This window comes from Triturus cristatus, chromosome 2_2 (genome assembly GCF_964204655.1).
Source record: "Triturus cristatus chromosome 2_2, aTriCri1.1, whole genome shotgun sequence".
In the NCBI taxonomy this organism is placed as follows: domain Eukaryota; kingdom Metazoa; phylum Chordata; class Amphibia; order Caudata; family Salamandridae; genus Triturus; species Triturus cristatus.
The window spans coordinates 520,676,740-520,690,997 of NC_140582.1; positions in this window are offsets into that span (position 1 = coordinate 520,676,740).

The following is a 14,258-nucleotide window of genomic DNA, read 5'->3' on the forward strand; positions in this document are numbered from 1 at the left end:
TTTTCAAGAGGAAGGAAGTGCCCCTGAGTCTACAACTTCCTGTTCCTGTCCAGCAGGCTCCTCCCAGTGCTTTGTGCATGTGCTGTTCACTTTCATTTGGATTTGGAGCTGGAAGGATCACTTTTTGTGTCTGTCTGCTCATACCATTGGATTGGATTTATTTGAGGACTTTTTGATTTGAGATTTAATTTACTACAAGTAAGTTGGAGAATTGGTGTGTTTGTTTCATTGGGGCTTGTATTTGTATTACCTACATTTTTCTGGGTTTTTCATTGTTTTTAAAATTATTGTTGTGGCGGGTGGCCTGTGCTTTCAATAGGGGCCTAGTTGTTTTTCTCTGCAATTTCAGCCAGTAGGGTACCCATGGGTTCATGTTTCGTGGTGTCTGTAGAATTTTCAACATCATGTAGGGCATGGATGGCATAGGATTATTTGAAATGCTAAATGTGGCTGTGGTGTATTTCTCTGTTGGTGTGTGTGTGAAATTCCTTTGTGGGATGTGTGTGCTTGATGTGTAAGTTATTTCCAATCCTTTCGTAGCCCTGTTCATTTTCATTTGTGTATTAAAGCTGTGTTGTTTAGCAGGCCTCCTTTGTCCGGTCATATATTATAGGCCTGCTTCAGTTCATTGTTTTCCATGGCCTGTTGTGACTGTGAGTGCCCATGTGGCTTGTGGCAATTTTGTGGTGGTAGTTTAGTAGTGTGTGCCTTTTTTCCATAAAGGCCTGTATTTGTTTTCTTTGTTCCCCTTGGATTATGCTTGTTGTTGTGTCCTCCTGGCCATGTGTGTGGCGGCCATTTTGTTAAGGCAGGCATTGTGTTTTTGCCATAGGCTTACATTGAGTGTTCCAAGCTTGTGGCCTAGTCTGCCAGTAGGCCCAGAGGTAGTCAGCCTCAAATCTTTGGTGCGTTATTTAAATTTACAGTTTGTGTTGTCTGTTGATTTTCTTTTACACCATGGATGGCTTTGGATTTTATTGCAAAAGGTGTTTTTTGGGGTGGAATAGCATTTTTTGGGTGTGTGTTAAATAAATAGGGCTTGTTGGACTTGGCCCTTCTGGCAGGTTCACCCCTGAACTTTTTGCTTTTACTGGTGACCTGGTGATAGTGGTTTTTGGTTTCTGCGCACTTTCCCTGTGTCCCAGGGTAAAGTGCGTGCGCACTCTGAGTGCATGTGGTGAGATAGGCCTGCCCTCCCATAGGAATGCATGGGGAATGTATGTGTCCCTAGTAGTTCCTGATGCGTGGGGTGTGCAGGCCCGAGTTTGGTATGTGCGGACTCGTGTGATCGAATGCTTCGCAATGATATATAATGCGTGATTATGTCATGTGCGGAAGTGCCACTTCTAGGAGTTGGCATATTAGTGTAAAGTGTGTCTGGCGTGTGATTGGCTGGAGCTGGCTGGTGAGCCTGGCTCCAGGAGTCTGGTTGGGTCTGCCCCAGTGGTGAGTGTGAGATTAGCATGCTGATGGCTGGGGAGGAGTGCACCTTGGACCTGAATAGGGCATGGCTTTCCCCACACAATGCTGGCTCCACCCCCTGTGGTGCGACTGACGACCCTAGCCCTGCCAGTGAATAGAGTGAGGGGCTGAGCACATCAAGGGTGCTCCCCAACCAGCTGCGACTGGTTTTCCCCCTCACCCTGAACCCAGAACAAAGGGTTTTACTGTATAAAAATGGGGCTGTGTCCACACAGAAACTGTTCTCTTCCAGGATCCTGCCTGAAGAGGCTGCTGCTGTTGCTGGGCCAGAGGACCGCCACTTGGACTACCTCCCTGCCTGGAGGCCCAGTGAGCTGGCTCTGCGCACAGAGGAAAACTTTGTTCCTGGACTTTTTGCCTGCAGCACCCTGGGGGCGCTTTGTTTTATACTTCGCTAGAGCGACGGAGGAGCGCATCCCCTGACTGCCGCAGCTCGAAGCGGCCGGCTTCCCCGAGGAAATCCTGCCGTGGGGATTCCCCCGACGAGGGAGAGCGACGCGGGAGCCTACCCCGCCTTGTGTGCTATTTTTATATCCCTAGCGGGTGCCCACCCCGCCAGGGACTTTGTGACATTTTTATACCCCAGCGGGTGCCCACCCCGCCAGGGACTTTCATGTAGAGATAACGGGAGCCTACCCCGTGTTATGCTGGCGAAAGTCTGGGTCCCGAAAGAATCACCGCCGCCGGCCCGGGAGCTTCCGTGTAAAGGGCCGCGCTGCCATTGGTTGATGTGCTCCTGAGCCTGGAGGCTCGTCGCCGGGGCCGCGCTGCCATTGGAGGAGGCGTTCCTGAGCCTGGGGGCTCACCACAGAGGGCCGTGCTGCCATTGACTGGCCAGCAACCCTGCACCTTGACCCTGGGGAGCTTCCGAGAAGCGGAGCAGCGTCGCCCGGAGTCGAGGCCAGTTGGAGGTCTCCCCTGCCCCGCAGATCTGAAGGTACTGGCGCTGGGGGGGGGGGGGTCCGGATGGGCTGTGGCTGGCCGCGTTTCCTAAAGGGAAAATGATCTCTGGCACCAGCGCGTCCCGCACCACGGCGGGAGTCCTGACCTCCCCTCCTTACCTTGGTTTCTTAGCGGCGCCGCGGTTGCGGGCCGTTACAACGTGGTGGCAGTTCCTTCCCTTCGCTCAGAGTCCCAGAAGGGACTCCCACGAGGCGCATTTGTGTAGAGCTCAGTGTAGCTCCAACGTTGGGGACACATTCTTTAGGAGCCTAGAAGGCTCCCAGGGGGCATTTCTTTTGGCAATTTCGAGTCCAGAGGGACTCCAACGACGGGGCAGATAGTTGTACAGAGCCTAGAAGGCTCCAAGGGCGGACAAACTCGTGTTCAAGGCACAGTGGTGCCCCTGCTCCTTTTCCCAGCTGCCCAGCACTTAGTGGGCAGCTGCAACGTTTAGGTTGTGGCCTCTGCGTTTTGGTTTATGCTTTGCCCTGACTGCGTGCGCAGTCTTGCCCTGACTCTGCTGGACGCAGGGTGTCCTAGCCCCGACAAGGCCAGTTGGCCTAGGGACTACCACAGGTGGTGGCTTATGTGAGTTTTGCGCTATTGTTATCTTTCCTGCACCTCTGAATGTGTTTTTATGCGTCATGTGCCTTGTTTTACACCGCTGAATGTTTTTATGCATCATGTGTTTTCCTTCCCTACACCTCTGAATGTGATGCATCATGTGTAATGTGCGTTTACCCCTACAGGTATTGTGATACTTAGGTGGTTGTTTGTTTTCTCCTAGTACAGGTGGTGCTAGTGAGGTCCTAGTTCCCTGCGTGACATTTTCCTAAGGTGGTTAGGGTTGCGTAGGTGGTACTTACCTGTACCAGTAGTTACTGGTCGTGTGCTACATATGTTATTTAGTGCTACAGTGATTGTATGTGCTATGTTCTAAAGCATTATTCCTATCTCTACAAAGTGCTAATTCCTGACAGTGGTCCATGTGGCCCTGTCCCCTGTACATATAATCCCTTGTAAATTCTGCCTGTGCCTGTTGGCACATTGTAGAGTGTGTGTTTTTATCTAATGTGTTTTGGAATAATACAAAGGCTATTTTTATATAATACCTTGTGTGGAGTTTCCTTTGTGGTGGGCCTTGGGTGTTGTTGCTGGGTGCGCGCGCAAACGCTTTACACATCGCCTCCGGGATAAGCCTGACTGCTCGTGCCAAGCTACCAAGGGGGTGAGCAGGGGTTATCTTTGGCTTGTAACTCCCCAACCCTGACTAGAGTGGTGGTTTCTGCCTGGCTTTGGCGCAAGCCCTAGCCAACCAGAAATCCCATTTCTAACAGGGCTTTTTAGCCAGTATGTAAGCCTAGGGATTCAGCTCGCGTACTTTTGGTAACTCTGCACAGCGCGACAACGCGGACTTACAGTTTTCGTCATTTTCGTGCTCGCAATATGCGTGTTCGCGCACGCGATAAAGCCTTTTTGTACAGTTCGCGATCCCGAACACGCAGCTTTTGCAATCTGGCAAACAATATCTCGCGAGCAACATAGATCCTTCTCGAAAACGCTTGTTTGTGCATTTCTGCTAAAAAAACTCCTCAGGTTGTCATTGAGCTGTAGGTTTGGAGCACGGAGAAGCTTTTATTTTTTTCAAAATATTTTTATGAGAGGAAGACACTAAAACTTCCTGTTCCTGTCCTTTGTAATCACTTTTTGGTTATATGTGGTGGGTGGCCTGTGCATGTGTGTGGCGGCCATTTTAGGAAGGCAGGCATTGTGCTTTTGCCATAGGCGTACATTGACTGTCTTCCATTTCTTGTTGTTGTGGGTGTGTGGCGGCCATTTTGTGGAGGCATCCAAGCAGTGTGCTTGCTTTTGCCATTCTGTTCCAAGCTTGTGGCCTAGTCTGCCAGTAGGCCCAGAGGTAGTCAGCCTCAAATCTTTGGTGCGTTATTTAAATTTACAGTTTGTGTTGTCTGTTGATTTTCTTTTACACCATGGATGGCTTTGGATTTTATTGGGAAAGGTGTTTTTTGGGGTGGAATAGCATTTTTTGGGTGTGTGTTAAATAAATAGGGCTTTTTAGCCAGTATGTAAGCCTAGGGATTCAGCTCGCGTACTTTTGGTAACTCTGCACAGCGCGACAACGCGGACTTACAGTTTTCGTGATTTTCGCGCTCGCAATATGCGTGTTCGCGCACGTGATAAAGCCTTTTTGTACAGTTCGCGATCCCGAACACGCAGCGTTTGCAATCTGGCAAACAATATCTCGCGAGCAACATAGATCCTTCTCGAAAACGCTTGTTTGTGCATTTCTGCTAAAAAAACTCCTCAGGTTGTCATTGAGCTGTAGGTTTGGAGCACGGAGAAGCTTTTATTTTTTTCAAAATATTTTTATGAGAGGAAGTAAGTTCCACAGACACTAAAACTTCCTGTTCCTGTCCTTTGTAATCACTTTTTGGTTATTTGTGGTGGGTGGCCTGTGCATGTGTGTGGCGGCCATTTTAGGAAGGCAGGCATTGTGCTTTTGCCATAGGCGTACATTGACTGTCTTCCATTTCTTGTTGTTGTGGGGGTGTGGCGGCCATTTTGTGGAGCCATCCAAGCAGTGTGCTTGCTTTTGCCATTCTGTTCCAAGCTTGTGGCCTAGTCTGCCAGTAGGCCCAGAGGTAGTCAGCCTCAAATCTTTGGTGCGTTCTTTAAATTTACAGTTTGTGTTGTCTGTTGATTTTCTTTTACACCATGGATGGCTTTGGATTTTATTGCAAAAGGTGTTTTTTGGGGTGGAATAGCATTTTTTGTGTGTGTGTTAAATAAATAGGGCTTTTTAGCCAGTATGTAAGCCTAGGGTTTCAGCTCGCGTACTTTTGGTAACTCTGCACAGCGCGACAACGCGGACTTACAGTTTTCGTCATTTTCGCGCTCGCAATATGCGTGTTCGCGCACGCGATAAAGCCTTTTTGTACAGTTCGCGATCCCGAACACGCAGCTTTTGCAATCTGGCAAACAATATCTCGCGAGCAACATAGATCCTTCTCGAAAACGCTTTTTTGTGCATTTCTGCTAAAAAAACTCCTCAGGTTGTCATTGAGCTGTTAGTTTGGAGCACGGAGAAGCTTTTATTTTTTTCAAAATATTTTTATGAGAGGAAGTAAGTTCCACAGACACTAAAACTCCCTGTTCCTGTCCTTTGTAATCACTTTTTGGTTATTTGTGGTGGGTGGCCTGTGCATGTGTGTGGCGGCCATTTTAGGAAGGCAGGCATTGTGCTTTTTGCATAAGCCGCCAAGCTTTTGGCCTAGTTTAATAATTGTGATGACCACCCACCAGACACTAATAAGTTATAAATTATATTATGGATCTTTTGACTGATATTCTTCTGGCTTTTTTGATTTTAGGTGCACAAAAGACAGAGGAGGTGTGTCATCATCATCCACTGTTGTGGTGCCAGACCGACGTCCTGCTGCTGTACACAACGTGACGTGTGAGTGACCTGACCAGGCATCTCTGCAACTTGTGCTACTGAGTGCTGTTTTGACATCTGTTGAAGATGCCCCCAAAGAAAGCAGGTAGCAGGTCCTCCGGTACCAAGAAAGTTGCCATGGAGAAGAAGGAACAGAAGAAGAAGGAAGTGTTACTTAAGTCTGGTGTGCCTCCCAAAACCTTTTTTGGTACACCAAAAATGACGCCTGCAGCAGCGGTGTCGGGGGGCCAAGCTGGGGGCAGCACCTCCACATCAGTGGGCCCAACCCACCAACCCAGGCCCAAGCAGATGAGTGTGGAAGAGGTAGCCAGCCTTATGGTGGAAAGCAGTGATGCTGAGCCTGAACTAAACTTATCGCTATCTCAAAGTACTACACAATCAACGCAGGAGGGAACATCATCAACACAGCAGATAAGTGGTCAACAGCCGCAGCCACCACCCGCAATAGTAGCTGTTGTTCCTCCCGAAGTAGGGGCAGTTCAGGAAATTGAGCCTCATGCAGAGGAAGAAGAGGAAGCCACTCCTTTAGAAGTTCCATTGGCATCCAAATCCCCAGCAAGGAAAAGGAGGGTTAGTACATCAAGTTCTTCACCAAGCCCCCCTTCTGATGATCTAGATCCCACTTGGAAGCCACAAACTGAGTCTGAGAGGGAAACACATCACAAGAGCAGGCATGGGAAAAGGAAGGTTCCAGAAAGCCTCACACTTATGGATGTTGATGTAGAAGAGCAGGATAATGATGATGATGATGATGATGAGCCAGTCATCACAAACATCACTCCCGGGCCTGAGGAGATGGAGACCAACATTTTTACACTATCCAAAATGGCTGCGAGGGATGTAGCACGCATACCTCCAACACAGGTAACACCAACACGACCTCCAGCTTCCATATTTACATTAGCAAAGGGCCGGCAGCGTCCTACATCCAGCACAAGCACCACCTCAGCAGAAGTAGGTAGTGGTCCTGCACAGAGTCAAATTCAACACACACCCTCATCTGGCATTGGAAGTGGGAGTGGCACCTCCAGCAGGAGACAAAAGTTAAGCTCCCCAGTGTTGGACTTCTTTACGGTTAGCGGAAAGGAAGAGAACATTGCTATATGCTCCGTTTGTCATACCTCTGTTAGTCGTGGTAAGCTTGGTACAAACTATGGTACCGGAGGCCAAATGACCCATCTGAAAAAACACCATGCAATCCAGTGGGAGGAGCACCTTAGTCGCTTCAAAACTGGAACCATTGCTGTTGGGCATAAACGAGTAGAAAGTCCGCTCCCGGTGGAACAGGAAGAAGAGGGAGACATTCTCTGTGGTAGTGGTACACAAAGTAGCCCTGTCCCCAGCACTGCAGTGGTAACGCCCACATCCTGAGCCACATCTCATTGGCACAAGAGTAAGAGTCAGCCTGAGACACCAAAGAGTACTGCTGGCCCAAAAAGTGCGACGTTGACCACAGGAAGGAATACCATGCAGCCTACCATTCTTAGCATGTTTAGTAGGCCGGAGGGGCAGTACGAACGCAACCATCCAATAGCACATTTGTACAATGCAAAGCTGGCAAAAATGTTAGCACTGGACCTTCTCCCTTTTTCTTTTGTTGAAGGGGTGGGTTTTCTTGAGTTTGTGACCACCATCTGCCCAAAATGGAAAGTTCCCAGCCGCTACTATTTCGCAAGAGTTGCTGTTCCAGCACTACATCAGGACGTGCTGGAATTGCTTGGAAAAGCCTTAAAAAAGAGTGCTGTTCAGAGTATACACCTGACAACAGACATGTGGACCAGTTGCCAAGCCACTGATTACATGTGCATCACTGCACACAGGGTCTCTTTTTCGGGTGTTAAAGATAAGATATCTGACGGTGTTGTTGACACCGCTGAGATTTTTAAAGACACTCGCAAACATGCAACTGTAGCCATGTTTGCTATGGAGAAATCTCATACTGCTGCAAACATTTTGGATGAGTTTAACAGCAAGGTGTTTGAGTGGCTGCGACCAAGAGGGCTTACCATTGGTTTTGTTGCCACGGACAATGGCAGTAATGTAGTTAGGGCCATGAAAGGTGGTGGCTATTTCAGGGTGCCATGTTTGGCACACTGCATTAACATTGTTGTTCAAGACTTTCTGAAAAATTAAAGCAAAGTCAGCAGCTTACTGACCACCTGCAGAAGAATATGCACACATTTCAACCATTCTTTTAAAGCCCGGAAGCAGCTGAGGGTCATTCAGCGTGAGCATAAAATGCCAGTCAAAGCACTCATCCAGGAGGTGCCAACACGTTGGAACTCAACGTATTACATGCTTGAGCGTCTGTTTGAGCAGTACATACCACTTAATGCTTATGTCATGAAAAGGTCAGGGGATCCTACTGTGAAAGGCATGAGAGTTGAGATGGCCCAATGGGACCTCGTCAAATGCCTGACAGAGATGCTACTTCCTTTTGAGGTCTTCACGCGTGAAGTGAGCAGGGAGGACTGTACTATGGGCCAAGCTATCCCATTGTTGTACATGCTAGAGCAAGAGCTGAAGGAGGTGTCAGAAATGTATGCAGGTCTGGATGACAAAGTAGACGCATATCATTTGGCAGACACCTTATCCGCTCGCTTATCTCACAATACGAGGATTCAAAATAACATTGTGTCACATCCACATTACATTACTGCCTCAATTTTGGATCCACGTTACAAATTATTGCTGCGCAGTAATGAAGTAATTCCTTTTTCAGAAGTGAATGTTGCCCAGTACAAAACTTTGATAGCTGAGGAAGCCACTGAGTTTGAAAACGAAAGGATCCTAATTAGAGGCCCGCCCCCCCCAGGGCAGAAAAAGTACTGCAGGGCACCCAGAGCCAAGTTCTACTTCAGAGGCCAAGAGCAGTGCGTTTGCCTCCCAGCAGTCAACAACACTGCCAGCAATAACATCAACAGCACCAACAGGATCATCAGGCACATTTAAAAAAACGGCAGGTGATTGGTTTCTACGGAAAGGGTATTGTACATCCATGACTGATGCAAAGGCAAAATAGGCCCAGGAAATGGGAGCACCCCTGAGCATTGAGCGGATGGTTCAAGCCTATCTAGATGACACAACAGAGGTCTTCATGGAGCAAAGCCCATTGGTGTATTGGTATGGGAAAAGAAGCCAATGGGCAGTGCTCAGCAGGCTGGCGATAAAGTATGTGGCTTGCCCTGTTGCAAGTGTCTCTTCAGAGCGTGTTTTCAGTGCTGCTGGTGCCATTGTTACTGTCAAAAGGACCAGTCTCTCGCCCAAAAGCGTTGAGAGGTTAACCATGATCAAAATGAATCAATACTTTATACCACCGGAGTACAAAATACGTGAATCACTGCAGGAAGAGGAGAGCAACTTTGATGACATAAGTAGTGGGTTGTTAGACGTACTTCTGTCTGAACCACCAGAGTTTGAGGACGAGCTCCTCTTCCCTTACTAGGCTTTCAAATTGTTCTCCCTTCCTTTATTTGTGTGTGACTGTGTGTATCTGTTTTTCTGGTTCAAAATCTAATCACAACAAATCCATCAACAGTCTCCTCTTTTTATTTCCCTATTGGAGTTGCACATCTGTGCATAACTGTCCACTCCACTCCTCGGGGTCCTGCTCCATCTTCCTTACTCTTCCTAAGTACATTTCAAGCAAGCCAGACATTGGATGGAGATGGAGAATAGTACAATACATGTTGCCTCTAACAGTCCCTCCATAAGAAGTGAAACGTGACTCCAGCTATATTCCATTTTGTTTCCAAGCCGAAAGAAGGTCAACACTGACTGGCAGAAGGCTAGGCAGGCATCAGATCAGACAGCCAAAGAGAACACCAAGACAGGTAATGAGTGATTATTGTGAATGATGGTGGCATGCATTGCATTGGATGCTGGCTGACTATGAATAATTGTGCATGAAGTAGAACTATACTAGTTTATAGACAAAGTAAAAGTGACTCTGGTGTGGTGACAGTTAATGTTTCCTTGTTGTTTAATAATAGCCACATTGTACTCCCACCATTGCAGGTGCCGGCCAATATCCGTTGCAATTTAGTAATATGTAATATATTCTAAACTTAATCAGTCACTACAGACTGAGTTGGTGTTGGAGAAGACGTACCACACGGTCATCATCATGATGCTGCTGAGCATACTATCTTTGCACACATACTATCTGTGCTGGCTCCTGAGTACTGTCCCATTGTTGTTGTACCTTAATGCTGTAGAGTAGACACTTATGTATCCTATCCAAGCTGCCTCAGTCTGAAAGTGTTCTCTCCAGAGTCTTCTCGTCTTGCACTCCACTGTAATTGAGTTTGTTGTTTTAAATGCAGTAATTTTTCAATACCTCGTTTGTTTTTCCATCTACACTTACAGGCCGGCCTTTAACCTGTGCTATAGTGGGAGAAACGACTCACACTTACCTTACCAATCCGCATCGGGCCGGCAGTGGTACCCAAGATTGATGTGCGGAGTGTCCATGGAAGGGAGGACCAAGAGGAATGACGATAATGATGCAACTCCACATTTAGACCAGGATAATACAGTAACTTTAGTATCATTCATCATTCATCTTTAAGTCAGTTGGATCGGAGAAAATTGATGGAATAACTGCGTTTCATGGGCTGACTTAAAAGGTAAACAGTTTGAACAAGAACCACATCACAGACCTAGGCTAGATGTCCGTGTAGTGGTATGGACTGGAGTACAGTGTAGTGGTATGAGGGACAGTGGGGCATTAATTTAGTCACTTCATTTGGAAAATACTCGGTTGCTGAAGTGCATATGACATTTCTCTGGCTCGCTCAAAATATAAGTAAGGGGTAGGGTGCCTGGCCTGTGCCGCGGTTCTCCTGCTCTGTGGCTGTGCTGGCTCCTGAGTACTGTCCCGTTGTTGTTGTACCTTAATGCTGTAGAGTAGACACTTATGTATCCTATCCAAGCTGCCTCAGTCTGAAAGTGTTCTCTCCAGAGTCTTCTCGTCTTGCACTCCACTGTAATTGAGTTTATTGTTTTAAATGCAGTAATTTTTCAATACCTCGTTTGTTTTTCCATCTACACTTACAGGCCGGCCTTTTTTTTTTTTTTTTTTGATTTTCAATAACCTTTATTGTCTCATCAAATCGTACACTGCTATTCAGCCAACAACCCGGAGGCAGGCAGCATGTTTTCAGTGCGGCAAGCCGCATGAGCGATTCCACATCGTATATTGGAGTACAGCACAAATAGTAACAGTTTTGTGAACAATCCAACAACACCAACTGTGAGCTAGAGTCAGGGAGGAACCTGCAAACACGAAGGGCAAATATCCCAGCTGCCCCCACCCTGCGTCCTCGCACCATCAGATCCGCACAAACACTAGTTCACCCATCTCTGCTATACGCAGTTTCAGCTAACATGGCGCTCGTACCAGGCTGGCGCCTTCCCCACAAGCGCGCCCCACGAGACAGCCTTATCCGGTCTTCATCTCATTACAGGCCGGCCTTTAACCTGTGCTATAGTGGGAGAAACGACTCACACTTACCTTACCAATCCGCATCAGGCAGGCAGTGGTACCCAAGATTGATGTGCGGAGTGTCCATGGAAGGGAGGACCAAGAGGAATGACGATAATGATGCAACCACATTTGGACCAGGATAATACAGTAACTTTAGTATCATTCATCATTCGTCTTTAAATTTATTTGATTGCTTTTTTCTCTTCAATCATTACGACTGTGTCTTGTGGTTTGTTTGGTAATTGATCCCTACAACTATTTTTTAATTTCCTTTGCTTGCTTGAAAAATAAAAGTAAGCCCGGTACAGCATGTAATTGTGTTCGGTCTGAGCTCTGAGGGCGGCAGACAGGCAAGGCAAATTTCAATTTCTTCCCTTACTGTACTGTCTCATTGGGTAATAGGTATGGTAAGTACAACTCATTATCAGTACCATCAAGTTCTCTTCCTCAGCATGCATGCATTTGCTTTTTCTCACTTCATACTTTGATTTCTTTGATAACGGATCATGGTCGTCTTACAAGATTGTGTTTTACTTTTGTTGTGTCCATGCATACTGTCTGTTTTTCTTTATCAAACCTTTCCCAAAACCCCACTTCCCATCCATTCATCAATCCCTAACCCTCTTCCCCCGGGCTGTGTGATTTATATTGAGGTGTGATGTGATGACTACATTATGTACACCAATTGATCACACGCTTGCTGGGGCAGATGTGGTGAAAGCAACACTAATTGAATTTCAACTGAGGCTGTGCAAGTATCTTCTTCTGCTAGCCCACCCATGCTGTAGTTTACTTTGTGTTCTGTTCTACTACTCCTCCTACAGTCTCTCAGTCAAGTGACTTTCTCTTTCTTTTTTCAAATGCTATTGCCAGTGTCTACTACTACCACCACAATAATGGCATCTTGTCCGTTGATTTGGGAAACCAACCATGCAGCCATCAGTGTGCCGAACTTCATCATCAATTGCAGGTAAGATAATTTTTGTGGGAGGTATGGACTAGGAGGAGAGACTGACAGTACTATTATGACAATTAAAATAACTCAGTGAGGGGTACTGCATCTATCGGTTTGTGTGTTACAAAATCAGCAGATCTTTTAAATCAAACACTGGCTGTGGGCATGCAGCAGCACGGAGACAAAGTAAACAACCATGTAACTTAAATTGAATTTGGAAAACTGTAACCCACCACAAAACATTAACATCGTATAAGTAAATAATAGTATATATTTAATACCCCTAACAAAAATAAACTATCCCACTCTGACCTAACCCACCACCCTCCCTAACCCCAACCAATGTCCAAAACGAAAGTTGCGTGTCCCAAATGTCCGGAAAAATCCCCAACGCCCACAAACCCACCCACCAACAAAAGGAATTAAAAAACGGGCAAATGACGAGGTCCTCTATCGTCGGCGGGCCTTGAGGTGTTTATCCACCAGGATCTTTACCCGCTCCTCCAGGTTCTCCTCCAAGCGGGCCACCCGGCGGAGCAGCTGGCGGCAAAATGCCCTGCAGTTACATGCAGGGTGGGGGGAAGCAGTGCTTGAAATAGATGGGCGCCGGCGGCCGGCTGCCGGACCACGGTGCCGTGAAAGTGGAGGCAGGGCCTGACTAGGGCCCGGGGCATTGGAGGAGGCTGCAGCTGCAGCCGCCTCCTCCTCCTCCTCCACCTGAGCCACCAGCCGGCGATAATGTTCACAGATGGCCTCCAGTTTCCGGAGCCGGGCCCTAGCGGCCAACTCCTTCCGAGATGGTTTTGTTGGTGTGGAAGGAGTATCTAGAATCAAGAAAGAAAAAGAACATGTTGTAGCCAATACTCTTTACACTGAAATCATTCAACACATAGTGTCACAGTATCACTAGCAAGCACAGTTCATAACATTTTTGATTTGGTGGTAAGTATCTCTACTCCTACTTCCTTGGACTCTATCATTTGTGGGAGTTTCCGACATTATAAATATAATCGTACTATGTACTCCGGTACACCAGTCGTGTTGTTGTTATCTGTAGTTCAGCCCAATTACATAACCTTGTTGTAGCCGGCATGCCAGCTCAGTCAGCTAAGCTTGCACCCAAGAGAAACAGATATGAGCCACATGATGCAGACTCACGTTAGTTTTATTTACTACTATTGTCTGCAGGTGGGGAAGCTCATATTTTTGTATGACGCCTAACGGCCGTTGGCACTGGGCATACTCTGTTACATGGGGGCAAATGGCATGCACAATTTCACTTACACCCTGCCATGGGTACTACAAAAAGGCTGATTATTTATCTGATCCAATGATCATTGCTTAAATTCATATTATAGATGCTAATATGATACGACATCAGGCCAGTAGTGGTCAGTGGTGGGAGTGCTGCCGGGCGGTGAGTCGGTGATGTGGGAAGGTGCAGGGTGGGGATAGTAAACTATGGATTAAGGACAATCAGAGGTAATTAAACAATACATTAAAAAAAAAAATTGTTGCACGCACTGCATCGCATTCGGCGGTGCAGCGCGCCCATTGAAAATAATGTTATTTATTTTTATGTTGATTACCTGTATTTGGCCGTAATACACAGTTTACTTGCCAGTGCCACCCACCCTTCCCCTCCCCATGTCACCGCCCGCAAACACTCCCACCACCAACCGCTACTGCAGAGGGCACTTTGCTTTCATTGATTGTGTAACCAATAACCATAAACAACAGATAGGCCACCCTTTGCAGTCTGGCTGCCACAATTCGAAAATACATTAATAATAATAGGTAGGGAGTGGTCCCCAGAGTGGGAGGAAGGGGCTTCCGCTTGATAATGTATATATATATAAATATATATGACATGCTTGCAAACTACTGCAAGTGTACTGTATTCTGATAATACT